Consider the following 19040-nt stretch of genomic DNA (forward strand, 5'->3'; position numbering starts at 1 on the left):
TTTTAAAAACTTAATTTTCTAACCTTTTACATTAATTTCCAGCCTTGTCATTCCAGTAAAAGCAAACATAAGGTCTGCTTCTTTGTTTTCTGTGTTCAAGACATAGACATATCATTTTATTCACTTGTTGCTGTGAGCCCTACGTAAAAATTTATATTTGTCTGTGTTTATCTATGCATTGGTATTAAGCTGACTTTGTAAGTAATTGTAAGGGAGAAAGCAGAGTCTTTTTTATTTATTTTTTTTTCTTTTGCTTTCATGAAGGGTGATAAGCATAGTAACACATATAACACATAAACACACAGGAGTATGTAGAAGCTAGAAATCACAATGTTACAACTGGAGGAATGCTAGATCTTACATATTTTAAACCATTAAATTAAAGGTAAAAAAAAAAAAAAAAAAAAAAAAAAAACATTTACCCACAGAGAAAAAGTGTAAGGCTACTTCTGTCTTTAATATTTGTGGCTAATTATCAACTTTTAGAATGGCTGCATCAAGGAATCAAGATGCATCAAAATCCCATTTCATTTTATTAAAAATATTGGAATATGGGATAGAAGCTCAGGGAAATTATGGAAAATTGATACACTATCATTGGTCATTTATTCTGCAAAATCATAGTTAACCTGTACTAAAACATTTCTTGAGGGGGCCATCCATGTGGCACAATAAGCCTATGTCTATGGTCATTAAGAAATCCCCACTGCCAAAGAATCCTACCATAGAACAAATATACCATAGCGCTTAAAAAGGAAACTCACTTGTAAATGGATATTAACATTTTGAAAGTAATACACTGATAGCAGAAAAATTAGATTGATGGATGCTTCCTTTTCACCACTACCCCATTAAGAAATCCAAACCCAGGAAGAAGTCAAAACACTGAATAGATCAATAACAAGGTCTGAAGTTGAGGCAGCGATTAAGAGCCTACCACCCAAAAAAAGCCCAGTTCAGATGGGTTCACAGCCGAATTCTACCAGACATACAAAGAGGAGCTGGTACCATTCCGTCTGAAACTATTCCAAATAATCCAAAAAGAGAGAATCCTTCCTAAATCATTTTATGAGACAAACATCATCCTGATACCAAAACCCGGCAGAGACTCAACAAGAAAAGAAAACTTCAGGCCAATATCCATGATGAACATAAATGCAAAAATCTTCAATAAAATACTGGCAAGCCAATTGCAACAGCACATCAAAAAGCTTATCCACCATGATCAAGAAGGATTCATCCCAGGGATGCAAGGCTGGTACAACATACCCAAGTCCATAAACGTAATTCACCACATAAACAGAGCCAAAGACAAAAACCACATGATTATCTGAATTGATGCAGAGAAGGCCTTTGGCAAAATTCAACAGCTCTTTATGCTAAAAACTCTCAATAAACTAGGTATTGACTGAACGTATCTCAAAATAATAAAAGCTATTTACGACAAACCAACAGCCAATATCATACTGAATGGGCAAAAGCTGGAAGCATTTCCTTTGAAATCTGGCACTAGACAAGGATGCCCTCTCTCACCACTCCTATGCAATATAGTACTGGAAGCTCTAGCCAGAGCAATCAGGCAAGAAAAAGAAATAAAGCGTATTCAAATAGGAAAGGAAGAAGTCAAATTGTCTCTATTTGCAGACGACATGATAGTATATCTAGAAGACTCCATTGTCTCAGCCCATAATCTCCTGAAACTGATAAGCAACTTCAGCAAAGTCTCAGGATACAAAATCAATGTGCAAAAATCACAAGCATTCCTATACACCAATAACAGACTTAAAGAGAGCCAAATCAAGAACGAACTGCCATTCACAATTCCTACAAAGAGAATAAAATACCTAGTAATACAACTAACAAGGAACGTAAAGGACCTCTTCAAGAAGAACTACAAACCACTGCTCAACGAAATAAGAGAGGACGCAAACAGATGGAGAAACATTCCATGTTCATGGTTAGGAAGAATCAATATCGTGAAAATGGCCATACTGCCCAAAGTAATTTACAGATTCAATGATATTCCCATCAAGCTCCCAATGACCTTCTTCACAGAACTGGAAAAAACCACCTTAAACTTCATATGGAACCAAAACCCACATAGCCAAGTCAATTCTAAGCAAAAAGAACAAAGTGGGAGGCATCACATTACCGGACTTCAAACTATACTACAAGGCTACAGTAATCAAAACAGCATGGTCCTGGTACCAAAACAGAGATATATACCAATGGAACAGAACAGAGGCCTCGGAGGCAACACAACATATCTACAACCATCCAATCTTTGACAAACCTGACAAAAATAAGCAATAGGGAAAGGATTCCCTGTTTAATAATTGGTGTTGGGAAACTGGCTAGCTATGTGCAGAAAAAATAAACTGGACCTCTTCCTAAAACCTTACACTAAATTAACTCCAGATGGATTAAAGACTTAAACATAAGACCTAACACCATAAAAACCCTAGAAGAAAACCTAGGCAAAACCATTCAGGACATAGGCGTAGGCAAGGACTTCATGACCAAAACACCAAAAGCATTGGCAACAAAAGCCAAAATAGACAAATGGGACCTAATCAAACTCCACAGCTTCTGCATAGCAAAAGAAACAATCATTACAGTGAATCGGCAACCAACAGAATGCAAAAAAATTTTTGCAGTTTACCCATCTGACAAAGGGCTGATACCCAGAATTTACAAAGAGCTAAAACAGATTTACAAGAAAAAAACAAACAAGCCCATTCAAAAGTGGGCAAAAGATATGAACAGACACTTGACAAAAGAAGACATACATGAGGCCAACAAACATATGAAAGAAGGCTCATCATCACTGGTCATTAGAGAAATGCAAATCAAAACTACATTGAGATACCATCTCATGCCAGTTAGAATGGTGATCATTAAAAAATCTGGAGACAGCCAATGCTGGAGAGGATGTGAAGAAATAGGAACATTTTTACACTGTTGATGGGAGTGTAAATTAGTTCAACCATTGTGGAAGACAGTGTGGCGATTCCTCAAGGACCTAGAAATAGAAATTCCATTTGACCCAGCAATCCCATTACTGGGTATATATCCAAAGGATTATAAATCGTTCTGCTATAAGGACACATGCACACGAATGCTCATTGCAGCACTATTTACAATAGCAAAGACCTGGAACCAACCCAAATGCCCATCAATGATAGACTGGACAGGGAAAATGTGGCACATATACACAGTGGAATATTATGCAGCCATCAAAAACAATGAGTTCGTGTCCTTTGTAGGGACATGGATGAACCTGGAGACCATCATTCTCAGCAAACTGACACAAGAGCAGAAAATCAAACACTGCATGTTCTCACTCATAGGCAGGCGTTGAACAATGAGAACACATGGACACGGGGAGGGGAGCACTACACACTGGGGTCTGTTGGGGGGAAGTAGGGAGGGCCAGCGGGGGGTGGGGAGTTGGGGAGAGAAAAACAATGGGAGAAATGCCAGATATAGGTGATGGGGAAGGCAGCAAATCACACTGCCACGTTTGTACCTATGCAACAATCTTGCATGTTTTTCACATGTACCCCAAAACCTAAAATGCAATAAAAAAATAAAGAAATCCAAACCAGGTTTTTCATTTTAAGAAGATCTTAGAGAGAGTTTGAAGACCCTTTTAAGGCAGGTGAGGCACTAACATACCTTTTATACACAATTGTTTCAGGTTTATCTAAGGGATTGCAAAAAGTTGTAAAGCCCACAGGACACGAAACAACCAAAAGCTTCTCAGCTCTGTGTAGATATCTCATGATCTGAGTCCCTGAAGACTTATCAGTTAGTTTCCTGGGGCCTCCCATGAAAATGAAAATTGTACTAATAAAAGAAGCACCTAATGTATGTTTTTCCTTCTATTAAACCCAAATCCCCCTAATGGCAAAAGGAGGCTAAGAACCCCAATAGTATATGGTGGTATATATTACACTATTAAACACAATAGTATATGGAGGGATATATTAAACAAGGGACAAAATTTCTTTGTATTATCATGTTTTATCAAAAATTTGTAGTTTGGAAATATTCTACTGTGAAAGCATATCTATGTTTCTTTTAATTTTCACCATTTTAAGTTTCTTAAAATTTACCTATGAAAAACTCAAAGCACATATTTTAAATTGAGTACAATTGATGTTGTAAAAAAGATATCCCATGTGTTTCAGATTCTGATGTTACCTACTCAACTTTGATTCTTCCCTTTTGTCTCACAACACAACTCTGATTTTGTTTGTAGTAGCCAAGTACCAATTAAATATACTTATCCCAGTCCTTCTCCTAGTCACGGAAGGTCATCCAACTGATTTTCGTTTTATGTGCTATAAGAATTAATTTAACAGTTGAAAATTCTGAATAAGTTATTATTTTTCTGAAAAAGAGAAAGTGGGAAGGGAATGAGCGATCAACATCTCTTTCTTACTCTTTCCCTCTTGTCTGCCTGGAGCATTGACATGAGGCCTGGAGAAAGAACAGTGACATCTGTAAATAATGAATAACTTGGTAAGAATCTAGAAGGACCCTGAGTGTCATCAGCATTGTGACTGCCCACATTTAGTGCTGCTCAGTGCAACTTCCTGCAATATTTGAGCCGCCCAATCCAGTAGCCACTAGCCACATGCAAAGTAGTTGAAATGTAGCTAGTGAGACTGAGGAATAAACGCTTAATGTATTTTTAAATTTAAATAGCCACATGTGGCCAGTGGTTACTATATTGCATGGAACAATTACATCACTATTTGATTAAACCAAATAGGCAAGTTTCTTTAAGTTGTCACTGGCTGCATTCCTAGCTAAATGTAAAGTGTTTATGTGGCTTTAAGTTCTCTCTTAGCCTCTTGTCACACACGCCTACTCTGAAAGCCACTATCAGATCACACCTTGGTGGGTTTGAACTACATATAACTGAGAATCTATTTATAGGGGGACACAAGATGGAGCAGAAAAATAGAAACATGAGATACTGAGGAAATATTGATTAACCACAGGTAAGCGTGGATACCTGGGGAGAAGCTGCTTCTTCCTGAATGTAATCTGCATTTCAGTTTTCCATCTGCCTTTCGCAGACAGCCAGACAATGCAGAAAGGTGTGTGTTCCTGGCTGGTTCAGCCTTTCCTTCTCAAAGAAAACTGGGCCTCTGCTTCCCCTAAAGGGATGTGTCAAATCCTACACATTATGCTGCTCTGATTTTTCTCACTTCCTGTCCAGATATGATACCTCTTCTGACTTGGGATTTGCTTTCTATTGGGGCAGAAGAAGACATTGAGCAGACAGAAAGCCCAGAATGCTGATAAATTATAGCACATATGTTCAATTTCTTCTCATTTCCCAATTATCTACCTGGAACAAAGGAAGAACAGGGACCAACCTGACAATCACCCAGAAGGAGCAGAAGGCTAACTTTGGAAATATGAGAAGATTAACTACTGCTGTCATCCTGCCAGCAAGGAACACGGCATCAAGAAGTCCCACCTTTGAAGACAATGAAAAGAGAAGGACCTGTGTCTGAGCATCCCAACCATAACCATAAATACGGCTTTTGCGAACACAAAGTAAACATCACTTTGGTGATCAGATTCACTGTAGGCTGCTAAGGGAGACACAACCCAATAGATTTTTCTACATGTAACTTGTTAGCAACTCTTCATTATAAAACAACAGCAGCAGCAACAATAAAACCTTTATTGTGTCTATGAAATGGATCATTACTGTCTTTCATTTTAAACATAGACCTCCCCCTACATGTTCCCCCGGTCACATGTACTGACCTCAAGGATATTTTGCTCCTGTGGTGACTATGTCTGCCTGCCTTCCTGAGCCATCCTGCAGCAGTCATCTGCGTAACTACCTGTCTTCCTTTCGCAGTTGCTTATTTTCAATCACAGGGTTCCTTCTTATATACTCACTATATAAAATATATTAGAGCATAAAAACATTTTTAGTGTATTTCTCTTTTTAAGTAGAGACTATGGCAAACAGTCACAAGTGGACTTATGAAAATGTGTGTGTGTGTGTGTGTGTGTGTGTATGTGTGTGTGTGAATTCTGGACCTAGCCATTCCAGTGAAGCATACAACTCGAGGAAATTAAATAAAGAAAAACCCAGCACTCTCTAATATGTAAATTCTATACTACTTAATGATATCCTGCAATTTAAATTATACTGGAAATGAAATGATAATGGGTCGATAGAATAGACACAAGGAACATAGAAAAGCCAAAAAAGAAATTTAGATAATTAAATGATTTGCTATAAAGACTTCCTTAACTGTGAAGTTAAGAGCAACTCAGTTGGCATCTATTAGACACTTAATAAATAATAATAATGAAGTCATATTTAGTACTTACTATGTGCCAGGCACTGCTAATACTTTATATTTATTGTCTCAATTACTCCTCTTAATCAACTGTTATAAAAGTGAATATAGTCAGGGTAACATTTTATTAGCTTTATGAAGAATTAATGTGATGTCATAGTTCATCAAAATATATATTTCGTATTAATTTATAATTATTATTTATGAATAATAACGCACAATGAGACAGTGGGCATATTAAAATTTTAAACTATAAGCTCATAAGATTAACATCCTTATATCCATTTTGGGCTCTACCACTGATTTATCATGTTTACAGCTATGGGCATGTCTTTGAAACTACCTGTAACAATTTGCCCTGTAAGTTATGAGAAATTGTCTTTACTGGTAATTGTACGACAATATTTGAGTGAGGAGGAAGAAACAAAGTAGAAAATACTCTTGAACAAAAAGTTGTTGATCCAAAATATAAAGCACTGGACTTCATTTTGTGTGATTCTTAAAGATAATTGAAGTGGAAGAATAAATGGGAAATGATTCAATCATTTTCCAGAGCTAGTGTAGCTTTTGTCTGGATTTTCATGAAGAAACACATAGCAATGAAGATGGAGTAGATGGAAACTATGGAACAAAACAGTAAGAGAAGAAAATCTAGTTAGAAACAACTTAAAAACACGTATTAATGTGTCTCACAATTGCTTCACAGTCCTGGTTTCTGCAAAGAGAAGAAATAGATACAGAAATAATACAAAGCCTGAAAACAAGGGAATGGAAAGATCTTTTACATTAACTTCCCTGAAATCATGTGCTACAAAACATGCATTTTCAGGAGGAGGAGTGGATATGATGTGTCACAAATGTATAAATATTCCAAGTTTGTGTAATAGTAGAATTTTCAAACAAGTTTGTGGCTTTTGTGTTATGTTGATGACTAACACTTCCCAATGATAGACTCATTCACCTCCAATACTCAAATTACTCATGAAATCAGGAGCATATAAATCTCCAGGGCTGTAGGAGAGAGAGTACTGATTGTGATTTGCCACATTCTGGGAATAATTTCCTCTGCTACATAACAGATGTGCCAGATTCAACAAATTCTCTGACCTGCCCCATATTTTGAGAAGTCAATCAAACACAGCCACATAGGAAGTTCATGAATATAAGATTCGGGTACAGTCCCATTGCACAGTGACCTCACAAATACAGGATCTGCACCAAAACTGTGAACTTGCTTTCTTCAGTTTCACGTCATTACTAGCCCCCTCTGTACTTTCAGCATTTGACCTGGAGGCTAAGCACTCAGTAACGTAGCTTGTCCCTGTGAGAACATTTCCAAATAAGGAAGCCAGCCCTGGGATAGGAACGCCACTGCAAACTGGGGCAGTCATTCTAAGGCTGGCAAATGAAATGCTGTTTATTTCTAAATGTTCAGGGGAAAAACAAATCCACCCTTCAGAGTTGAAAGAACAGGCAAAAATGAGAAGGATAAGAGATCATTCCTTAATCTTGCAGAACCACATTAGCTAAAGGCTGCCAGACAATGGAAATTTGGCAAAGACTTTGCACGTCGAACTGTGTCCTCGAGCTGAAGATCTGAGAGGAGTGTTCTGGCAGCGTTTAGGTTACCTTGAGAGATTCCAAGGGAAGAACACACATCTTATCTGTGCTGAACAGCAAACTACCGGAATAGAGCACTCACTATTCCAGAGTTAGGAAACTGGCAGTGGTACTGAGATGTGGAAGTGGCCTTAGGCTAATGAAAAGACTACACAAACATAATGTACATTGCCTTAAAAATATAGCAGAAAGTTTACTCTTGAAATGTAGCAACTCTGGAGATGTAAGAAGATGTCAGACAGCATTTTACTATGTGTTATCATTAAAATGTAAGAAAAAATATGCTATTTGAACTAAGAGGGAGAGGGAAAAAAAAGGTGGGAAAATAAAACAGAGGCAAGACGAGCATGATGATAACTATATGGCATTCAAAGCTTGAAAACTTGGTTTAATCCAGTCTCCACTATACTGCATATCAACTCCATGATGTGGTTCACCACTTAGCTTTATAGGATTATTAGTTTCCTAACAGACAATAGAGGAAACTAAAATAATGCTAACATTTACAAAAATAGTACAAAAATGTAAAATGAAAAGGACAGGATAATGCCTATTAGAGGTTTAAAATGTCTAATAAAAAGTAACAAAAGGAGATCTATATATAACACAGCTAAAACATAGTTAAAAATTTTAGGTTTCTGAGAAAATATAAAGCTATATCCTAACCTTAATATTCTGTAATAATACCAAGAAGTTTGAAGAATTTTATGTGAGGTATATAACTGCAAAAGGATTAGATGGACTTAAAAGTAAACATCATCAAGTCCAACTTCCCTGCAATGAGCATGAGCCACTGGTACAGAATGTTTATAAAACCAATCAGAAAAGATGTTGTCAGTGATCCATGTCTTTCTATGAGCATAATAATTAGACTGATAAGAAACTGAATTCTTGAAAACAGTAAGGATGCAAGCTTTGGCCTATCACAGCAAGTTTACATTTGTGCATGCCTGCCATATTAGCACATCATAGCACAGTTATTCTGTCACTGGTATTAATTTTTGAAGGATCCGTTTAATTAGTTGTATCTAGTGTCTTTTGGGAAAATAATACCAAATAGTTGATGTTTCATCAGCATCATGTCCTTGTTCCAGCATCAGATTTTCAACAGCAATGATGTCCAGCTCGTTAGTGAATTGCTCCACTGCTTTGTGATCAGCAAATGCTTTATTATCAGAAATCTTTAAAAATTTAATGTCATGTGTTTTCTTAAATTTCTGCATCCAGCCTGTTGAATTTTCACAGTTGACGTCAATTTTCAGTTCATTGTGGTGGATCTTTGTTTCATGATTAGCTTATTAAGTGGCACATGTTCATTGCAACACTAATGAGTACACTACAATACATGATTGAGATTTTCCTTTTTTTATTCTATGAAGTTAAAATAAAATCATTAACTTCTGTTCATTGCTTTCCAACTAGAACCTCAATAGTCTACCTTTTTGTTTCTTCAGGTTATATATGGTGCTCATTTCAACACTAAACTCTTCTATAAAGTGTTTCACACCTTCACCACTGTCCACTTTCTCCAACACTTTGACTTTCTGTGCTACAAATAAACATGAATGCTTTATCTTTTCCTTATTTCTGTTACCCATAGGCTTATCTATAGACTTTCTTGATATTTTCAACAATATATTTATACCACATAGCAGTGAATAAGCAAAAGTACCCAGTGAATATTGCATGTAGATCTTGTTTCCAAGCAGGGCATCATGGGAACTGGCACTTGGCATGTCAAACCCACACACTTGCCATTTTATTACTTGTGGGTATGCATGAAAGAAAAACTGGAGCTTTATTATTGATGTTAAAAACATCAATATTTACTTCTTCCAGAGTACTGAGGGACACTGTTGGTGTATTTTTTGCATATCTGAAGAAGTCAAAGCATTTTTTGGGAAAATCTTGACATGCTTGAAAAAAGATACATCACAGCTAAAGGAAAATTGGAGGTCTCTCTTTTTTTTTCCTTTGGGAATGCTGAATAAATTGTATTGTGCATCTGCATTTTGATGATGATTTGTCATTTGTCACATGAGGTCAAGTGTGGAATTTTCTACTTGTGGTGTCATGTTGACAGAAAGTTTCAGATTTTTGATCCTTTTAAAGTTTGTACTTTCAAGTTAGGGATGCTCAGTCTGTACTTTTTAGCACAATTTAGTGATTATCAATATCAAAGCCTGAATTCATAAATGATTTAGCTATACCTCCTTCCACTCGATCCACAGGAAGATCAAGAGCATAGCCCTAGTGCTCATAGTTTTCTTTAAGTCAAGAAAAACACTGAGGGTAAAGAAACATCCTTCAGCTGATGGAATGCAGCTTTCTTACCCTGGAATCCTATCATGCACAAAGATCTTTGTGTACTTTCCCAATTATGGAACTTAAAGAATAAATTATCATGTATAATGCAGGATTTGATGGGGCATCAAAAGCTTATTTACCCCCAAATATCTCCTTAAATTACATGCACCATGTATTAACATTAGAATTAGTCCTGGCCAGGTGCAGTGGCTCATGTCTGTAATCCCAGAACTTTGGGAGGCCAAGGCAGGCAGATCATAAGATCAAGAGATCTAGACCATCCTGGCCGACAGCAATGATGTCTAACTCATTACTGAATTGCTCCACTGCTTTGTGATCAGCAGGTGCTTGATCATCAGAAATCTTTAAAAATTTAATATCATGTGTATTCTTAAATTTCTGCATCCAGCCCGTTGAATTTTCACAGTTTGCTTCAATTTTCAGTTCATTGTGGTAGATCTTTGTTTCATAATCAGCTTGTTAAGTGGTATATGGTGAAACCCCATCTCTACTAAAAATACAAAAATTAGCTGGGTGTGGTGGCAGACACCTGTAGTCCCAGCTACTTGGGAGGTTGAGGCAGGAGAATCACTTGGACCCTGGAGATGGAGGCTGCAGTGAGCCAAGATTGCAGCACTGCACTCTGCCCTGGTGAAAGAGCGAGACTCCATCTCAAAAAAAAAAAAAAAAAAAAGAATTAGTTTTATGAGGTAATGCAGTACAGTTCCCCTAGGAAGCCTATTAAAATTTAAATATATTACCTGATGTAGTAGTTTCCTTGGCTACCAGAAATTTGGTGGCTTAAAACTGCACACATTTATTCTATTACATGTGGGGGTCAGAAGTCTGAAATCAGTTTCACTAGGTTAAAATCAGGGTGTTGGTATTGACATGATCCCTTCAAAGGCTGTAGAGGACAATCTTTTTCCCTGACTTTTCCAACATCTAGAGCTGTATTGCTTGTATTTCTTGGCCCATCGCCTCTTCTTCAACCAAGACAATTCTAAGCAAAAAGAACAAAGCAGGAGGCATCACGCTACCTGACTTCAAACTATACTACATGGTTACAGTAATCAAAGCAGCATGGTACTGGTAGCAAAACACAGATATAGACCAAGGGAACAGAACAGAGGCCTCAGAGGCAACGCCACACATCTACAACCATCTGATCTTTGACAAACCTGAAAAAAGCAATGGGGAAAGGATTTCCTGTTTAATAAATGGCGTTGGGAAAACTGGCTAGCCATGTGCAAAAAGCAGAAACTGGACCCCTTCCTAACACCTTACACTAAAATTAACTCCATGTGGATTAAAAACTTAAAAACTTAAACCTAAGACCTAACACCATAAAAACCCTAGAAGAAAACCTAGGCAAAACCATTCAGGACATAGGCATAGGCAAGGACTTCATGAGTGAAACACCAAAAGCATTGGCAACAAAGCCAAAATAGACAAATGGGATCTAATTAAACTTCAGAACTTCTGTACAACAAAAGAAACAATCATTAGAGTGAACCAGCAACCAACAGAATGGGAAATTTTTTTTGCAATCTCTCCATCTGACAAAGGGAGATGGAGAATCTACAAAGAATTAGAACAGATTTACAAGAAAAATCAAACAGACCCATTCAAAAGTGGGAGAAGGATATGAACAGACACTTTTCAAAAGAAGACATTTATGCAACCAACAAACATATGAAAAAACGCTCATCATCACTGGTCATTAGAGAAATGCAAATCAAAACCACATTGAGATACCATCTCACGCCAGTTAGACTGGCGATTGTTAAAAACAGATGCTGGAGAGGATGTGGAGAAATAGGATCACTTTTACACTACACTGTTGGTGGAAGCGTAAATTATTTCAACCATTGTGGAAGACAGTGTGGTGATTTCTCAAGAATCTAGAAATAGAAATTTCATTTGACCCAGCAATCTCATTACTGGGTATATATCCAAAGGATTATAAATCATTCTATTATAAAGACACACGCACACATATGTTAATTGTGGCACTGTTCACAATAGCAAAGACCTGGAACCAACCCAAATGCCCATTGATGATAGACTGGACAAGGAAAATATGGCCCATATACACCATGGAATACCATACAGCCATAAAAAAAGATGAGTTCATATCCTTTGTAGGGACATGGATGAATCTGGAAACCATCATTCTCAGCAAACTGACACAGGAACAGAAAATCAAACATCTCATGTTCTCATTCATAGGCGGGTGTTGGACAATAAGAACACAGGGAGGGAAGCATCACACACTGGGATCTGTTGAGGGGGAATACAGGTGGGATAGCAGGAGGTAGGGAGGTTGGGGAGGGATAACACAGGGAGATGTGCCAGATATAGGTGATGGGGGGATGGAGGCAGCAAACCACATTGCCATGTAGGTACCTGTGCAACAACCCTGCATGTTCTGCTCATGTACTCCAGAACCTAAAGTGCAATAAAATTTTTTAAAAGCCAGCTGTGTGCCATCATGCTTCAGGGGGCACACTGCCTTCTTCTGCATCGAATCTCCTTCTACATCCCAATTTGGGATTTAATTTAGGTCCCATCTGCATAATCTAGGAAAATCTTCCCATTTAATTACATCTGCAAGTCCATTTTGCTATGTAAGTTTACAAAGTTCCCAAAGGTAAATACTTAGTTATCTTTGGGGACCATTATTCAGCCTACCATATCTCAGAAAAGTGATTATTTTTAGACGGCAAAGGAAATAAGAACCTAAGAGAATGGTTCTTTTTACAATGCATGGTATCTTTTTTTTTTCCTTTCACATTAAATTCTTTTCTTTTTTTTTTTTTTTTTCACTGCATTTTAGGTTTGGGGGTACATGTGAAAAACATGCAAGATTGTTGCATAGGTACACACGTGGCAGTGTGATTTGCTGCCTTTCTCCCCATCACCTATATCTGGCATTTCTCCTCATGTTGCATACTATCTAGAGTTATAACAGGTGATAAAACTGCTTAGATCAGTTCAGAGTGTCACAAATAAATAGGGGTTTGGAATAAATATTAATGGAATAAATATTATGAGGCATTAAAATGAAGTACTGATAAATGTTACAACATGGATGAACCTTAAATGTACTATGTTAAGTAAAAGAAGCTAGTCACAAAGTACCACATATTGTTATGATTCAATTTTTAATAAATGTTTAGAATAAGCAAATCCATAAAATACAGTTTAATTAGTAGCTTCCTAGAGCTGGGAGGGGAGGGCTTTGGGAAGAAGTTGAGTAGAGACTACTAATGGGTGCTAGATTTCTTTTAGGAGTGATGAAAATGTTTTAATTTGTTAAACAAAAATTAAATATGATGCAAACTGACACTTGTCATAGTTCCGCTTATCCTGAAAAAGTTATAGTACGTAATTAGATATGGTAATACATTAAGCTACTTATGATTAAGAATACTACTTGAAGAAAAGAGCTAAATGTGACATTTTCCTGAATCAGCTTCATTCTCATTCATAAGTCTTCCCTTTTACTATTTTTGGATTCTTTTTGATGTGATGACAAAAGAGTTCCTTCACTGAGGTTTGAATGGAATTTCAATTGAAAAATAATGTTTCTTTCGCTTTCTGGTGAAAAAATTAATAAATATAAGCCATGAGTTTATAACTGAAAATATTATCCACTTACTATGGTTTTGACTAAGAATTATTATCTCAGTCCACAAGAAACTTTTGTCATAATAGATCAGAATTAATATTTAATTAGACTTGATGCTACATATTATGTAAAAATTGTACATTACTAGTTAATATGTTTATTCAAAAATCACAAACATTTGCTATACAGGAAGTCTTATAATTACAATATAATTTATAATTATAAATGTAGACAGGTAAGATTAGTTTCAAATTTCCTTTACATTTGAACTCATGCCAAAAGGTAACTTCATGTCAGTGTGTCAGATGCTGGCAGTTGGCTCACTCACAATTCAATCACCGAAAGACTCTCCTGTCTTCCTCTTCTCTGGACACTGGAAAGCTAAACACTTTATCCTGGTATCCTTTACAACTGCCTTATGAAGTTGGCCAGGACACACAGGTGTGGCCAGTAGAATGCAGAAGGACACTGCAAACTATTTCCTGAATGAAAAGTCAAAGTTGCTTGGAAAAAAAGCCTTTTTGTCTTTGACCTTCTCCTTTTTCCTTCCTTCTGTCCAGAATGTGAACAAGATGATCAGAAGTACAGCAGCTTTCTTAAGGTCATGAGGAAGAAAGCTGTATGTTAAGGATAGAAGATAATGACAACAGAAGAAGTCTGGTTTCCTAATGACACCCTTAAGCAGGTTTGCTAGCCCTGACCACCTACCTTCCAGATTTCTGGTTGAAGAAATTTAACTACCTTATTATTGTGATGAAGCAATAACATGTGCTCAAGCCTGTAATCCCAGCACTGTGGGAGGCCGAGGCGGGTGAATCACGAGGTCAAGAGATCGAGACCATCCTGGTCAACATGGTGAAACCCCGTCTCTACTAAAAATACAAAAAATTAGCTGGGCATGGTGGCGCATGCCTGTAATCCCAGCGACTCAGGAGGCTGGGGCAGGAGAATTGCCTGAACCCGGGAGGTGGAGGTTGCAGTGAGCCGAGATTACGCCATTGCACTCCAGCCTGGGTAACAAGAGTGAAGCTCCGTCTCAAAAAAAAAAAAAAAAAAAAAAAAGAAAGAAATAGTAGCAATGTTTGAAAAGGTATTTTTAATACAAGGCAGATTCTTTTCCTTTTTTCCTATCACAGAAAATGTGATAAACAAAAGATTGTTATTATTATTTTACTTTTAGATACCGGAATGGCAGAATTTTGCTATAGTATAACAAGTATAAGTTTTGCTTATTTCTGTTAAATATGTATTAAAATGAATCAGATATATAATCTGAAAGTTATGCTGTAAGTTATGATGGAGTGATGATAAAAATATACCTACCATTGTTTTTAATGATGTATAAGAGTTTTAATACTTTCACATAAATATGGTTTCTTCTTGAACTTTGGTCAGAAGAGTTTCTTTATCTCAGAAAAATAAAATTAGTTTCAAAGGTGCTAACATTGTTTCAAGGATACTAACAATGGGTGGGACAAATGTTCACTTTTTAAATTAAAAATATCAATTTTATATTCCTTTAAGGTATTCTAGGGTTTATTTACATCATGTTTCTGTGTTCTCACCTGAAAACAAGGGTTGGGAATAAGGTAAGGGAAATAAAAACTATTGAAAGACATAGTTTGTGTATTGTGGTTAACCTTTTGCAAATAATGACCCAAATGCACTTTAATTTTCCCTTTAAGTCATGTTTGGTTTTCTATTTCACATCTCTAGAGCCAAGCCAGGAAATTTAAAAAAAGAAAAAAAGGGTAAGACCTTACTCTCTTTAGCAAAACATTGGACCTTAAGACCTGGGTCTATGGAGAGAGGAAGAATTTTCAGGCTTTTTGAGTGCCAATTTAATATTTTAGGGACAATCATAAGGGGCATAGCTGTGGCATAGAGAAGATATCACTTTATCCTTTGACAGCTAGTTCTTAAGACTTTGTTCACAGTAGAAAGAAGTTAGATCATAGAGAATAGAAATAAGTTAGTTCTTTGTCTGATGGGATTATGAAAGTATAATAAAGAGATAGAGAAGAAAGTGAAATTAGTTAAATTTGTGTTCTAATTCCTATTTTCTATAATTTACTTGGAAGGAGGGGTCAAATAAATGAGACAGAGAGTACACCCTGCTTCCTTTTCTGTTTGAAGTATGGAATAAAACTTTCTCATGGGTATTCTTCTGTCTCACATCTATCTTGGAGCGCCCATAGCAGAATAAATGATCATACTTTCATGGTTAGGCAATGTTGCTAGGGTTTGACTCTCCAAAGTTCTTTCATGAATTGAGATGGAACACAGAAAGCAGCTGAAGATGCTGGCTGCTGAGTTTTCCTGGAGTAGGTTGGGAGGTCATTTAAGCAGATGAACCACCCAAGTGGGGAGTCACAGAGGTCTGGGATGAAACTAAGTCTTCCAATGAGCACTATCTTGCTTTGACCAAAATGGAAGTAAACAGATGATGAGTTTTATTGGTCACTGATTTCAGACATAATTCTCAGTAGTATTATGCCCCAGAAACCTATAGTGAGACTACTCTTCCCTCTTTTTCTCTCTGTCTCTCTCTGTCTCTCTCTCTCTCTCTCTCTCTATATATATATATATATATATATATGTATGTATGTATGTATGTTTGGATAAACACACACACATATATAATGTTTGTATATATATATATATAAACATATTTTAAGATTAGAAGAATGTTTTCAAAGATTAGTTTCTGGTTTTGTATATTTTATACAATTTTTTTTCTCCAATACCCACCAAATACTTCTAGTTTCTGATGCCATAAAACATCTTTATTTTATAATAAGTCCCTTTGCCTTCTATCTTTGTATCATGAATAGAGTAAGTTGCCACTGGAACAGTAAAAGTAGTTCTGGGAAACCATTCCTACAACAGGGAACAACTCTATCCACGGAGAACGAAAAAAAGCAGGGTGAGGTAATGGCCCACCCAGGAGCAACAGGGAACCTAGGGAACATCCACCACCGGCCAGGGAAAGTGATGAGTGATTGTGCAACCCCGGGAAGTCATGCTTTTCCCATAGATCTTTGCAATCCATGGATCAGGAGATCTACTTGTGAACCCAATCCACCAGGAGATCCCCTTGTGAACTCCCTCCAAGCTATGTGGAGACTTGGCAGAGAAGCTGCTCTGGCACACACAGAGACCCAAGAGCTTTATGTATAAAATATACAAATCCACGCATACCTTTAGGAAGAGGTGGAATTCAGGGAGCTGAGCAGCGTCATTCTGTGGTCCCCACTTCCACAGCACCTCACAAGATAAGACCCATTGGCTTGGAATTCCTGCCAGGCACTGTCAACAGGGCAGAGCCTGCCTGAGACCAGAGGGAGCCACTGAGGGGAGTGGGAAGGACCATCCTGCTGTTTGATTGACTCAGCCATTTCAGTCGCAGGCTTTGGAGAGTTCAAATGGTCCAGATCAGGAAGGGTCCCCACTGCAGTACAGCACAGCACCTTTGCCAGATCATGGCCAGACTGCTTCTTTAAGTGGGGCCCCCATCCATTCCTTCTCACTGGGCGGAGAGCTCCTAGTCCAGTCCTCCAGCCACAGCTGCACACACCTATTAGGGGCAGAGCTACAATCTCTCCCTGGAACAGAGTGCCCTGGGGAGTGGAAGGTCACCACCTGGGTTGGTTGGATGACTCAGCAGTTCCAACCTGCCGGCTTTGGAGAGTCCAAGCTGACAAGAGATTCCCCACCATGATACAGCTGTTGTGTCGAGGCATGACCAGATTGCTTCTTGAAGCGGGACCCTGATTCACTCCTACTTATGGGGCAGATTCTCCCAGTCAGGTCTTCCCAGCCAGGGCCTCCGGCCACCTCCATTTGTGCTCTATCGGGCTGACTGAGCTCTAATTTCTCCCTGGCATTGAGTGCCTGAGGGATGGGGCAGGCTGCCACCTTGGCAATTTGGACTTTTTAGCTAGTATAGCCTGTGGGCCTTAGAGAGCCCAAACCAATAAGGGGCTGAAGGAATCCTCAACACAGTAAAACTGTTCTACCAAAAAATCAGGCTGCTTCTTGAAATGGGTCCCTGATCCTGTTGCCCCTGACTGTGTGAGATTTCCCAACCTGGGTCTCCAGCCACCTCCTATAGGTGCATTGGGACTGGCAATAGATCAGTACTACCCTGAGATGGAGCTTATAGAGGAAGGGGAAGGTTGCCATCTTTGCTGTTTCACAGCCTTCACTGATGAGTCCTCCAAGTATGCAGACCCTCTGCAAATTGCAATGATCCTACGGAAGAATGGCCAGACTATTAAAAGAAAAAACAAACAGAAAACAACAATAACAACAACCACAAGCCCACAACAAAACCATCCAAAAGTCAGAAACCTCAAAGATTGAAGGTAGATAAGCCCACAAAGATGAAAAGGAATCAATGCAAAAACACAGAAAACTCAAAAAGCCAGAGTGCCCCTTTTCCTTGAAATGACCACAACACTTCTCCAGCAAGGGCTCAGAACTGGGCTGAGGCTGAGGTGGCTAAGATGACAGAAGTAGGCTTCAGACAGTGGGTAGTAACAAACTTTGCTGAGCTAAAGAAGCATGTTGTAACCCAATGACAAGAAGCTAAGAATCATGATAAAACAATACAGAAGATGACAGCCAAAATAGCCAGTTAGAAAGGAACATAATTGACCTGTTAGAGCTGAAAAATACAACATGAGAACTTTACAATGCAACCCCAAGCATTAATACCAGAATAGACCAACCAGAGAAACTAATCTCAGAGCTTGAATACTATCTTTCTGAAATAAGATAGGCAGATAAGAATAGAGAAAAAAGAAAGAAAAGGAATGAACAAAACCTCTGAGAAACACGAAATTATGTAAAGGGACCAACCTATGACTAATTGGGGTAACAGAAAGATAAGGAGACTTGAACAAAGTTGGAAAATATACTTCAGGATATCAACTAGGAGAACTTCCCCAACCTAGCAAAACAGGCCAACATTCAAATTCAGGAAATGCAGAGAATCCCTGTAAGATAATCCACAAGAAGATCATCCCCAAGACACATAATCAACAGATTCTCTAAGGTCGAAAAGAAGAAAAAGTTTTAAGTGCAGACAGAAAGGGTAGGTCCCCAACAAAGGGAACCCCAACAGACTAACAGCA

General features: G+C 37.9%; 1 long non-coding RNA gene across 1 annotated transcript; it reads left to right on the plus strand.

Annotated features, from left to right (window-relative positions):
* The first annotated feature begins 1260 nt into the window (after positions 1-1260).
* On the plus strand, positions 1261-18785 carry LOC116557018. Its single transcript, XR_004271321.1, has 3 exons — positions 1261-1273; positions 14870-14875; positions 18641-18785. It is a non-coding gene; the product is annotated as an uncharacterized LOC116557018 (long non-coding RNA).
* Positions 18786-19040: the final 255 nt, after the last annotated feature.

This window comes from Sapajus apella, unplaced genomic scaffold (genome assembly GCF_009761245.1).
Source record: "Sapajus apella isolate SASKATOON/1434 unplaced genomic scaffold, GSC_monkey_1.0 scaffold2, whole genome shotgun sequence".
NCBI classification, from domain to species: domain Eukaryota; kingdom Metazoa; phylum Chordata; class Mammalia; order Primates; family Cebidae; genus Sapajus; species Sapajus apella.